The sequence below is a fragment of the Mustelus asterias genome, chromosome 12 (assembly GCF_964213995.1).
Source record: "Mustelus asterias chromosome 12, sMusAst1.hap1.1, whole genome shotgun sequence".
Taxonomy (NCBI): Eukaryota; Metazoa; Chordata; class Chondrichthyes; order Carcharhiniformes; family Triakidae; genus Mustelus; species Mustelus asterias.
Window position 1 is genome coordinate 54724100 of NC_135812.1, and position 14044 is coordinate 54738143.

At 45.1% G+C, this 14044-nt stretch overlaps 1 protein-coding gene and 1 non-coding gene across 2 annotated transcripts in view; both read left to right on the plus strand.

Moving 5' to 3' along the window:
* The window catches only part of LOC144501461 (uncharacterized), a 418660-nt gene that overhangs the window by 367931 nt on the left and 36685 nt on the right, over positions 1–14044 (plus strand). The gene's annotated exons all lie outside the window — the stretch shown is intronic.
* Positions 13439–13511, plus strand: trnav-gac (transfer RNA valine (anticodon GAC)). Its single transcript has one exon. It is a non-coding gene; the product is annotated as a tRNA-Val (tRNA).

A 14044-nucleotide genomic window follows, 5' to 3' on the forward strand; every position in this document is an offset into this window, starting at 1 on the left:
GTTCTAATCATCGTCAATACAGGTCTATCATTGTTAATAAATGTAATATACTTTAGCCAACTCCTGCCCTCTGACATCATGGGAATTCATTAATCCGTTGAATCTTGAAGCTCCTACTCTCTTGCCTCCTCGCAACTTCTGTTACGCTAATCATCGAGTTCAAAGGTACTTTCCCAGTGTTTCTTAGCAACTTCTATGATGCAAATTATAGGGTTTAAAAGTTCTGTTCCCATTGTCATGTGAGCCACCTTTATCAGTAAAAATGAATTGTCCTATTCATTCCTTGGTGTCTGGGAATTTGTACTTTCCCTGACTTATTCTGATAAAAACTGTGCTCTGTGGCTGCATTGTTCTCAAAGAATGTGGTTCTCCTCACTTAACTCTCATCCCAGTATGCCTTGGGACATCCTGCATTTTGGACAAAGTGTACAAATCATAAAATACATCTGAAATACATTTTTAAATCCAAAATGTTTAAATCCTTTAACTGTAGCTATTTGTGTTTCTATGCAGATAGTACCTCTGTAATATATTTAAGGCAGTCTTTGATTCTTATCCAAAATTAACCCACTTGGTTGTAGTAGTCTTTATTAGTGTTTTTAATCGCAGAGTATTTTGAAATTCTCTGACATATTCCCCCCTTTTGGCCCATGGCTGTCTGATAGATGTCGTTAAGTAAATATTCTGGAATCCCGGAGGGTTATTTGATCTTTGGGATCCTCTTTTCTCCAAACTGACTGTCATCATTGCTGCTGTGCCTTGTGTGGACTTAACTACTTGTGCACAACAGCATTTTAGTAGGTAAAAAATTACAAATGCCAAGATAACAATAAAAAAGAACACAATCCCTTGCATGATTGATGTTCCCGGGGGTCCTAGCCAGCCTGAAGCTCAACCACTCAGAGTAAAGGGTTGGGCCTGCTTAAGTTTCTCCAGCTCTTTTTTGATGTGACCAGCTAGATCATAGAATAAAATCATAGAATCCCTACAGTGCAGAAAGAGGCCATTTGGCCCATTGAGTCTGCACCAACCACAATCCCACCCAGGCCCTACCCCCTTATCCCTACATATTTACCCGCTAATCTCTCTAACCTACGCATCTCAGGACACTAAAGGGCAATTTGAGCATGGCTGGCCAATCAACCTAACCCGCACATCTTTGGACGGTGGGAGGAAACCGGAGCACCCGGAGGAAACCCACGCAGACACGAGGAGAATGTGCAAACTCCACACAGATTGATTATGGATTCTGAATTATCTAGTGTGTATGTGCAACACTCTGACTCAATAATGGCACATGCTCCACCCCTGGCTGCCAAGACATAATCCAATGCCGTTCGATGCTGAAGTACCACAGTGCGCATAGCAACTATCTCATCATTGATTAGCTGTATCATTAGTAATTTGTTCCAAAATCGAGAGTATATCATTACTTTCTTGTGCCAACCTCCCGATTCCAAACCAGGGTACCATCATGCCATAATATTGTTCTATTATCGTAATAGCACATCAATGTCTTGTCAAAGAAGGAAGGCGAGGAATATGACATATATATCCTTGGCTCCCTCTCAGATGGAAGGGATCAAGCTACCTTGGATATATATGGGACTACTTATCCAAGGTAGCTTGATCCCTTCCATCTGAGAGGGAGCCAAGGATATGCCCTATCCCCACAAATCCAATATGTGCCATTGAGAGGTGGGTCAGTGTTGCCTCCCTTGAAGCAATAAGAGATATTGCAAGATTGATCATTACTCAGGCACAGCCGGCTAGTTCGATTTATGGTGTGGTAACATTCACTTATGCTGAGGTTACTCCAAGGGCCTTCCTTATTCTCACTACAATATATCACTTTTGGCTTCAGTGTCATTTGTTTCAAGGTGAAACTAGGAGCTGGTTTGATAAGTTTTAGACATGTGTACACCTCTTCATGTGACCCAGCCTATCCACACAATATTTACCACTGTGAAATTTTTCCCTGTCATAATTACTCAAGAATACTGGTATCCGATGTCCAGGAACCCTGAAATCCTTGGCCTTTTGGTCCGTCATAATCAATTCAGACCATGACAGGGGTAATGGTTGTAAAGGTATTTCACCGCCCCCTTCTCCCCCTGCCCTCCCCTCCCTCCGCCCACCCCTAATGTATAGGGACATGCGAGCAAACCCAATACCCTGACTGGCTGGAAACTTTAGCATATATGTGTGCCATGTGTAAGAAAGTGTTGACATGCAGTTCCCAAGGGGAATGTTGAATGACCTTAGGTGCTGGTCCTACCTGAGCCGAAATCAATACACTCAATATTAAAATGATAGAAACACATAATAACTGTTGATTGACAGTTCCTACAACTTCCTTTATAAACCCCAGCTGTTGGCCAATATCAGGTAAGTAAAATTTTATTTACAGATCTGCGTAGCAACCTGTTACACTCAATTACATGCCATCTACATGATGTACTCCAAAAGATCTGTCTGCTGCTTCTGCTTGATGATGTCATAGGTGCACCGATGATATTCTGTAAATATTTCAGCTTTAAGTTAGTATCTTATCAATTAAATTACTTCTATCTCCTCTCTAATAATCTCTTGGTTTCCTTGTGCCATGATCTGGTCGAGTCTAATGGTTCATTTACCCCCAAATCCAAATCATTCCCATTTTGATCATGGCAGCTGCAAGGGGCATAACAAGCCCTAGTTCTATAGGATCATTCATCCACTGGGGCAACTTTTATCATTTCAGGACTACTCATTGGGATATGGTTTCAGAGGTGTCCAGTGTCACCATCGGGGATTGTACTTCTCATTGATTAGGGTGCATGGTTGTCCTGTGATAACCACGTCATAGGGTCCCTCCCATCGAACCCCTAACCCTTTCTTGTCTGTCATGAGCTTCACCACTACCTTATCCCCTGGTGTAGGTAACTTCGGAGTATTCTCCTTGGCCATTCTTTTCCAGTTCCCATGCTGCTGTTGAGTGATTACCCGATTGTTTTGAGAGAATGCAGGTGGTCTTCTAAATCTCTCATACATTTGAATACTGCTCCTTGGTTGATTTCAAGTTCTCCTCCCACTGTTATTGCTTCCTGTGAGAGGCGCATTGCTCTTCCAGTCATTCGTTCAAAAGCAGTTAGTCCTGTTCCTCGAGCAGGAGTAGCTCTCTGTTGCAGCAATATTGCAGGCAAAGCCTGTGCCCAATTGTTTCCTTCCTGTAAAATCACTTTAGCAAAACTATTCTTCAATGTCCAATTCATTCATTCTACCATTCCTGAAGTCTGGGGAGGCCATGGTATATGAAACCTTTGTTTTATCCCTAACATCTGACAAACTTCTCTCAAGGCTCTTACTGTAAAGTGGGTTCCCTGGTCAGAGTCTAACTGAAGAGACATTCCCCATCTAGGTATTATTTCATTCACCAATATCAAAGCCACAGTTCTAGCTGTGGCATCTTTACACAGAAATGTTTCTACCCATCAGGTAGACGGATTTATAATTATTAAACAATATGTCTTTCCTCTCACTTGGGGCAATGGTCCCATAAAATCCATTTGCAAGTTTTCCCAAGGCCCTTTGGGCCATGGCCGAATCCCCATTTTAATCCTGCAGGGATGGCCTGGTTCCCCCAGAGCACAGTTCATGCATCACTGGCAGAATTTCACTGCATCTCTTCCTATGCCTTTCCATTACTATCACTCCTTCAGTGATTTAATCATGTTATCTCTCCCTATATGAGCTAGTCTGTGGCATACTTTCAACAAAGTTTGCTGTATTGCATCTGGGGCTATTATTTTTCCTTCCCTTCTCCATATTTCATCATGGCCATCATTCATCCACCCCGGATTCTCATTTTCTGATGCTTGTTCTTCAATCTGTTTCACATTGTCTGTATTATCCCTAGCTTGTAGTGCCACTATTCCTGGAGTTTGTATCCATTCTCCATCTTGTTCTATGAACTCTATTGCAGCCTGATCTGCCCAGCTATTGCCTTTCTGTGCTTGGCTCTTAATCCTTTGATGGGCTTGTTCTTTAGTTACAGCTGCCTGTAGGGGACTGTGGGCAGCTTGGATTAAGTCTCTAATTAGATTCTCATGTTGTACGTGTCCCCCATTAGAGGTCATAAACCCTCGCCTACTCCAGGTTGTCATGTAATCATGTACTACACCAAATGCATATCTACTGTCAGTATAGATATTAACTCGCTTCCCCTCACCCCACTCTAAGGCTTTGGTTAAGGCTAACAATTCAACTACTTGTCCTGAGTTTTTCCAGGGATTTGTTCTCCTTCGATCACTGCACCATCATCATCTACCATTGCCCATGCAGTGCGGGGTTCCTCCCTGACAGATCTTCTCGCTCCATCTACATATAGGTTAATCACCCCTTCTCCTACAAGTGGTTCCTCAGCTAAACCCTCACTTGCTTCCTCCTTCAGTTCTGCAACACATTCATGCTCCGTTCCTTGTGCTGTCAGTCCGCCTGAAGGATTTTCCCTTACATCTTTGCTGATTTCTACATGCTTATCCCCAGCAAGAGATTTGCTTCCCATTTTCATAGAACCCTTACAGTACAGAAAGAAGCCATTTGGCCCATCGGGTCTGCACTGACAACAATCCCACCCAGGCCCTATCCCCACATAATCCCCTTGACACTAAGAGGAGATCCCACCCAGACCTGTTCCCTGTAACTCCAAGTATTTATCCCACTAATCCCCTTAACCAATACGTCTTGGGACACCAAGGGCAATTTAGCATGGCCAATCCACCTAACCCTGCACATCTTTGGAGTGTGGAAGGAAACCGGAGCACCCGGAGGAAACCCACGCAACAAGTAAACCTGTTGGACTTCAACCTGGTGTTGTGAGACTTCTTTCCAATACATAGAACGTTCTTCTAATTCTAAGCTGGGGCTTGTCAATCTGTTATTTTGGGATTTTTCTGATGACGGGCTTCTGCATAGCCCAATTCATAATTTCCCAGTAAGTGTTTCCTATTTCTATGATTCAAGTCCTAGCCGGACTAAATTCGTTCATAAGCAAAATTAAAATCAAGTCATCATCCCTTAAAGGGTCAGCTATTCCTCTCTCATCTCCATAAGCCCTGAGTCATAGAAGTTTACAGCATGGAAACAGGCCCTTCGGCCCAACTTGTCTATGCCACTCTTTTTTTAAAAATCCTTAAACTAATCCCAATTGCCCATATTTGGCCCACATCTCTCTATACCCATCTTACCCGCGTAACTGTCTAAATGCTTTTTAAAAGACAAAATTGTACCCGCCTCTACTACTACCTCTGGCAGCTTGTTCCAGACACTCACCACCCTCTGTGTGAAAAAATTGCCCCTCTGAACATTTTTGTATCTCTTCCCTCTCACCTTAAACCTAGGTTTTAGACCCCCTACCTTTGGGAAAAGATATTGACTATCTAGCTGATCTGTGCCCACTCATTATTTTACAGACCTCTATAAGATCACCCTTCAGCCTTCTACGCTCCAGAGAAAAAAGTCCCAGTCTATCCAGCCTCTCCATATAACTCAATCCATCAAATCCCGGTAGCATCCTAGTAAATCTTTTCTGCACTCTTTCTAGTTTAATAATGTCCTTTCTATAATAGGGTGACCAGAACTGTACACAGTATTCCAAATGTGGCCTTACCAATGTCTTGTACAACTTCAATAAGACATCCCAACTCCTGTATTCAATGTTCTGACCAATGAAACCAAAGAGGAAATAACATACTTGACCTCATCTTTACCAATTTGCCAGCGGCAGATGCTTCTGTCCATGATAGCATCGGTAAGAGTGACCACCGCACAGTCCTTGTGGAGATGAAGTCCCGCCTTCACATTGAGAATAACCTCCTTCATGTGTGGCACTATCACTGAGCTAAATGGGACAGACTTTGAACCGATCTAGCACCTCAAGACTGGGCATCCATGAGGCACTGTGGGCCATCAACAGCAGCGGAATTGAACTCCAGCATAATCTGCAACCTCATGGCCCAGCATATCCCCCACTCAACCATTGCCATCAAGCCAGGGGATCAACCCCGGTTCAATGGAGACTGCAGGAGGGCATGCCAGGAGCAGCACCAGGCATTCCTAAAAATGAGGTGTCAACCTGGTGAAGCTACCAAACAGCACTACTTGCATGCCAAACGGCAAAAGCGGCGAGTGATAGATAAGGCTAAGCAATCCCACAACCAATGGATCAGATCAAAGCTCTGCAGTCCTTCCACATCCAGTCATGAATGGTGGTGGACAATTAAACAACTCACTGGAGGAGGAGGCTCCACAAATATCCCCATCCTCAATGATGGAGGAGCCCAGCACATCAGTGCAAAAGATAAGGCTAAAGTATTCGCAGCAACCTTCAGCCAGAAGTGCTGAGTGGATGATCCATCTCGGCTTCCTCCAGTGGTCCCCAGCATCTCAGATGCCAGTCTCCAGACAATTCGATTCCCTCCATGTGGTATCAAGAAATGGTTGGAGGCAGAGGATATTGCAAACGCAATGGGCCCTGATGAAATTCCGGCAATAGTACTGAAGACTTGTGCTCCAGAACTTGCCGCTCCCCTAGCCAAGCTCCTCCAGTACAGTTACAACACTGGCATCTACCCAACAATGTGGAAAATTGCTGAGGTATGTCCTGTACACAGAAAGCAGGACAAATCCAACCTGGCCAATTATGGCCCAATCAGTCGACTCTTGATCATCAGTAAAGTGATGGAAGGGGTCATCAACAGTGCTATCAAGCAGCACCTGCTCAGCAATAACCTGCTCAGTGACGCCCAGTTTGAGTTTTGTCAGGGTCACTCAGCTCCTGACCTCATTACAACCTTGGTTCAAACATGGACAAAAGAGCTGAATTCCAGAGGTGAGGTGAGAGTGACAGCAAGGCCGCATTCGACCAAGTGTGGCATCAAGGAGCCCGAGCGAAACTGGAATCAATGGGTGTCAGGGGGCAAAATCTCCACGCGTTGGAGTCATACCTGGCACATAGGAAGATGGTTGTGGTTGTAGAGGCTCAGTCATCTCAGCTCCAGGACATCTTTGCAGGAATCCTTCGGTTAGTGTCCTAGGCCCAACAATCTTCAGCTGCTTCACCAATGGCCTTCCCTCCATCATAAGGTCAGAAGTGGGGATGTTTGCCGATGATTACACAATGTTCAGCACCATTTGCGACTCCTCAGATACTGAAGCAATCCATGTTCAAATGCAACAAGATCTGGACAATATCCAGGCTTGGGCTGACAAGTGGCAAGTAACATTTCGGCCACACACATACCAATGACCATCACTAATAAGAGATACTCGAATCACCACTCTTTGACATTCAATGGTGTAACCATTACTGAATCCCCCACTGTCAACATCCTTGGGGTTACCATTGACCAGAAACTAAACTGGACTCACCATATAAACACAGTGGCTACAAGAGCAGGTCAGAGGCTAAGAATACTGCAGCAAGTAACTCACCTTCTGACTCCCCAAAGCCTATCCACCATCTACAAGGCACAAGTCAGGAGAGTGATGGAATACTCCCCACTTGCCTGGATGGGTGCAGCTCCCAACAACACTCAAGATGCTTGACACCATCCAGGACAAAGCAGCCCGCTTGATTGGCACCACATCTACAAACTTTCAATCCCTCCATCACAGACACTCAGTAGCAGCAGTGTGTGCTATCTACAAGATGCACTGCGGCAATTCACCAAAGATCCTCAGACAGCACCTTCCAAACCCACGACCACTTCCATCTAGAAGGACAAGGGCAGCATATAAATGGGAACACCACCACCTGCAAGTTCCCTCCAAGCCACTCACCATACTGACTTGGAAACATATCGCCGCTCCTTCGCAGTCGCTGGGTTGAAATCCTGGAATTCCCTCCCTAACGGCATTGTGGATCAACCCACAGCACATGGACTGCAGCGATTCAAGAAGGCAGCTCACCATCACCTTCTCAAGGGCAACTAGGGATGGGCAATAAATGCTGACCAGCCACAATGCCCATGTGCACGAATGAATAAAAAAACTCTTGGGAGACGCATTCTGCTGCCGGATTCCTGTAAGGCAACGCTGCTTGCAGTGCCAAGTTGTTGCGGGAATTCTTTCAGAGACTAAGTATTGCCAAAACTTTAGCTGAATACAAAGACTCATGAATGCGTCCTGGTGAAAGACCTTCTTTATTGACTAACACACATTGGGAGACAAAGTATTGGGCAGTCCAACACTTCTCTGAATTACAATGCATCCGTCAATGATAATTATACATGTCCAAATTCAATAAATCAGTCATCATTAGTACAAATAAATCATTGTTAATAAATGTCATATATGATGTCATGTGATCGGCACGGTGGCACAGTGGTTAGCTGCCTCACAGCGCCAGGGACCTGGGTTCGATTCCTGGCTTCGACCCACTGTCTGGAGTATGCACATTCTCCCATTTCACAGTAACTTCAATGCAGTGTTAATGTAAGCCTTACTTGTGACAAATAAATAAAATATACCCTGGCCACTCACATTTTACTCTCTGACAGCATGGGAATTTATTGGTCTGTTGAATCCGGAAGCTCCTGCCCCTTGTCGCCGAGCAACCTCTACACACAAATCAAAGGTAGCTTTCTTTCCCACTGTCTCTTAGCAACTTCTATGATGCGAATCATAGGGGTTAAGAGTTCTGGTTCTCATTTCTGTGTCGCACTTTTTAAACAGTAAGAATGAATTACCCTATTCTTATTAAGTTTCAGAACATTGTACATTCCTTGACTTATACTGATTAAAGCTATGCTTGGAGACTGCATTGTTCTAAAGAATGTGGCCTGTCTCATTTAGCTTTCTTCTCATTATGCCTTGAGACAGCCAGCCTTTGGCCAAAGTGTACAGATCATAAAAATACATGTTTAAATCTCAAATATATATTTAAATATTGAACTGTGGTTATATGTGTTTCTATGCAGGCAGCACCTCTGTAAAAGGCAATCTGTGATTCTTATCCTAAATTAATCCACTCAGCTCTTCGTAGTCTTTATTAGCATTTTGAATCTCAAATTAGTTAAAATTCTCTAACATATGTTGAAATTCTCCAACACCCTCTTATCAGTGCGATGTGTATCCCATTTATTAGAACTGTCTGGAAACCTCTGGTAGGTCCTTGGTTCAATGTGTTTCTATTCATTAGAACTGTCTGGCCCTTGATAAGAGTTGCTTTTCCCTTTCCTCAATAACTGCATTGTTTTAAGGAATGTGGTTCTTTTTACTGAACTACATCCCACCATGTCTTACGAGCATTGTGTTGTTAGCCAAGGTATATGATCATAGAATCCCTAGAGTGCAGATGGAGCCCATTCAGCCCATCAAGTCTGCACCGACCACAATCCCATCCAAGCCCTATTCCTAGAATCCCACATATTTACCCTGCTAATCCCCCTAACACTAGGGTCATAGAAATCATAGAAACCCTACAGTGCAGAAGGAGGCCATTCGGCCCATCGAGTCTGCACCGATCACAATCCCACCCAGACCCCTACCCCCACATATTTACCCACTAATCCCTCTAACCTACATATCTCAGGACTTTAAGGGGCAATTTTTAACCTGGCCAATCAACCTAACCCGCACATCTTTGGACAGTGGGAGGAAACCGGAGCACCCGGAGGAAACCCACGCAGACACGAGGAGAATGTGCAAACTCCGCACAGACAGTGACACAAGCCGGGAATCGAACCCAGGTCCCTGGAGCTGTGAAGCAGCAGTGCTAACCACTGTGCTACCGTGCCGCCCCTAAATTTATCATTTTATCATTTTTAAGTTTCAATTTATGGGTCAATTTATCATGGCCCGTTAACATAACCCGCACATCTTTGGACTGTGGAAGGAAACCGGAGCACCCGGAGGAAACCCACACAGACACAGGGAGAACATGCAAACTCCACACAAACAGTGACCCAAGGCCGGAATCGAACACGGGTCCCTGGTGCTGTGAGGCAGCAGTGCTAACCTCTGTGCCACCTTTAATTCATATTAATATTAATAATTTAATATTAATGCTTTTAATACAGAATATGTTTTCAAAAATACATGTCTAAATTCTCTAATAATGGTTTCTCAAACAGTATTTTTCAGGCACTTTGTAACTTCTCTATACTCTATTCACTGTGATCTAATCTACCGTGATCTGTTAGTTTTTAGTCCCAAGTTATTCTAAATTTCCCTCTCACACACGTCTACTTAATTATATCATCGATCATATATCTTCACTACTTCTCCACCAATCTTCAGGCCCGAGCATGATAAATATATGTCTGAGCAGTGGTCCATCAGCCTCCCTTCTCCATTGTCCCTTGTTTTAACAGACACTGACAAGCTGCAGCTGCACATGGTTCAATTGATGTTTTGTGTGTATACTGTGTGACGGAAACCTCCCTTGTCATTGAGAGTTTTATGGTCACTGACTATTATCTGGGTCTGCTTAGAAATAAGACATCTGGTTTCCCAGAGCTTTCCTGTCTTTGAGGATTTAGCAGCTGATGTGATTTTTAAACTTATATGATTATTAACCTTTCACTAATATCAAGTTTTGACCTGAGGACTTCGAAAGGATCAAATAAACAGCTAGCTAAAACTCACCAAACATTTGTCAGAATCAGAGTCATTCAGAAAGCTGAGGGAACTGGGCAAAATATTGAAGTGATTCGAGTAACCAACTGGATATTTGGAATTGGGATACAAACATATAGATGCACCCATGGATAAGAATTGCTTCACACATTGTGATTATTGGTATCATTATGATTTTGATGTATCAAATGGATATGCTGATTATGCTTAGACATTGGAAAGTTGAGATGGAATGGAAGTTAATCACTTAACCATGTCCACCCAGGGACGCCAAATGTTGACCCTCAGATAAGGGTATCAACTGATGTGGTGGATAAAGAATCGCTTATACAAGATATTTTATACAATTTATTCTAAGCGTTTAAATTATTAGAAAATACTGAACTGCTCCTTATCCCACTTGTTAGAGTATTGATTACTTGTTACAATGAATCACAAGACTCAAGGCTTGCACCTAAATACTACCCATTGCAAAGTGAGGTGATCCCTTATATGGGTCATCTTCTCCGAGTCCCAGACCCAGGCTTCCTTACGCAATGTTCGTGCAGGTTCTCGCTGCGGATGCTCCCAGCCTCTCCCTTTTTGTCCAATTTCTCTCAGCATTGAGAATGTTCTTAGCCATATACACCCATCAGTTTGCCCATTCCCAGTTGCAAACACGGGACACATCTGCTGTTTTTGTTCTTTTTTTCTGTCCTTGCCTAGAAATCTTCACAGCCACAGCAAGTTTCACGTCAAGTACATCTTTTCACACACTGCTTACTCAACAGCTGCTTCAGCAACTACAGCTATTTTCACAGTCCCTGTGCTTGTGTAAGGTTGGCTACTTTTCCCATCATGCTTTGTGGATGTTTAGCATTAACCCATCTGGCTGCATTCTGTATTTATTTTAGATCTACCTGTAGTGGTAGGAAAAACACTATTTACTATCCAGAATAAAATAAATGTCCTTCATCAGCTTTTGTGGATCATTTCAGTGGAAATGTGCCCTCCCAGGCTCAAAGAGCATCAGCCCACTGGAAGCAAATTCATGAGACGGCCAGTCCAGCAAAAAGAAACCCTCCAACCCTCCCACTTCACCCACGTCAGAATGAACATGGTTCAGTCCTGGATGTGATTAACAGCAGCAATAACAGCAGAATCCAACCCCAGTAATCACTTGTGAACTCACTGGTGTGACATCATATTTGAGAACTGGCTAAAACCCTTCCCACACACAGAGCAGGTGAACGGCCTCTCCCCAGTGTGAATGCGCTGGTGCGTCTGGAGGTTGTCTAACCAAGTGAATCCCTTTCCACAGTCATAGCAGGTGAACGGCCTCTCCCCAGTGTGAATGCGCTGGTGGATCTTCAGTTCCGGAGACCTTTTGAAATCACTCCCGCAGTTAGAGGATTTAAAGGGTCGCTCAGGAGTGTGAGTAACTTTGTGACTCAGCAACCTGGATGAGTGAGTGAATCCTTTCCCACACACAGAGCAGGTGAATGGCATCTTTCCAGTGTCACTGTCAATGAATTGCCACCTGAGATGGAGACCTGAATCCCTTCCCACTGTCCCCACATTTCCACAGTTTCTCCATGGTGCGGATGTCCTTGTGACTCTCTAGCTTTGATGATCAGCTGAAGCTTTGTTCACACGCACAACACGGGTACAGTCTCTCCCCACTGTGAATGCTGCGATGTATTTTCAAACTGTGTAACTGGTTAAAGCTCTTTCCACACTCAGTGCGGTGGAACACTCTCACCCGGGTGTGTGTGTCTCGGTATTTTTCCAGTCACACTGATGTTTAAAGCCTTCTGAAGCAGGCAGAACAGACAATCATTTCACCATCTAGATTTAAAGTGTGATAATATTCAGGTCCTGATGAATTGAGTGACTCTGTCAGATGTTAATGTGACATTTGGTTTTGAGATTTCTGTCTGTATAACCTCACCTTCTGATATCCTGTAACAGGAGTTTACAAAAGTTATCACAGTCAGTGCAGGATAAAAATTCAGAACAGACAATTCTAGTGTCTATGGAACATTCTTTCCTCTCTCATTCCCCAAAAGCTGTAAATCTCCATCCCACACACTCTCCTTCCATTCTCACTCTGCTGTATCTAATATTCACCCTCCCAATTCTCCTGAAGGGGCTGATTGAGGCTGATTGACAGATCCATGCTCACTGCTTCCTGTCCTGGACACGGAGGGCTGAAAATCTCCACGCAGGCTGCCAGACATGATTATATGACTGGACTGAAAATGTGTGGAATATAAGGACTGGATTCACTTCCTTCCCCTTCAGTTGCTGCAAGACACCAATTTCCCCCAGAATGGGAAAAGAAATGGAAAGGGGGAGACACTGATTTCCTCCCAGATGTTGCACAGAGGAGGACGTTTTAGTCTAAAGCTCATTGGGCAGCTTTCGCATTGTGACGTCACAATGGAGCCCAGCCGGAATCTCCGGGTTCCAGTGCGCAGGCCTGGCACGTGGACAAGGGAGCCCCACCCCCACCAATTGCTGCCCCTCACCCTACCCCTCCTCGAGCCAAGGTTTCCAGGCAACCAGCTGACGGCTCCAGCCAGAGTGAGAAGCAACTCGGTGATCTCCCCCTGACCCGGGACTGCGCATGTCCAAGGGAGAGAGGAAGCTGCACATTTGCGGGGGCAGCGCCCACCTCCCGCCGCCCGACATTAATGCCGAGGTATGGATCATTGGGAAGATAAGAAGACCGGAAGGACTCTGGTCCTCCAGCCAATCAGAGTGCGGGCTTTGTGTGAATGAAGATTGAGCTTCAGACAGACTCAAACTCCCTCCTGTCTCCAACATCTGTGAGGTCGTTTCTGTGGTGTAGTGGTTATCACGTTCGCCTGACACGCGAAAGGTCCCCGGCTCGAAACCGGGCGGAAACATTGACTTGTTCATTCCTTCTGTCTCTAACAACTGTGAGTAACACACTTTTGTTTGACAGAGTTTGCTCACGGGAGACGCCCATTTTTGTTTTTGTTATTGGCTTCCTGCAGGAAGGAAGGAGGGAGGAAAGGGGGAGGGAGGTGAGCTATCGCCTGCCTGTTGCCCGGCCTGCCTGCTGTCTGGCCTGCCTGCCTGCCATCTGGCCTACCTGCCTGTTGTCTAGTCTGCCTGCCTGCCTGCCGTCTGGCCTGCCTGTTGTCCGGCCTGTCTGCCTGCCTGTTGCCCGGCCTGCCTGCTGTCTGGCCTGCCTGCCTGCCATCTGGCCTGCCTGCCTGTTGTCTAGTCTGCCTGCCTGCCTGCCGTCTGGCCTGCCTGTTGTCCGGCCTGCCTGTTGTCTGGCCTGCCTGCTTGCCGTCTGGCCTGCCTGCCTGCCGTCTGGCCTGCCTGCCTGTTCTCTGGCCTGACTGCCTGCCTGTTGTCTGGCCTGCCTGCCTGCCGTCTGGCCTGCCTGCCTGCCGTCCGTCCGTCCACT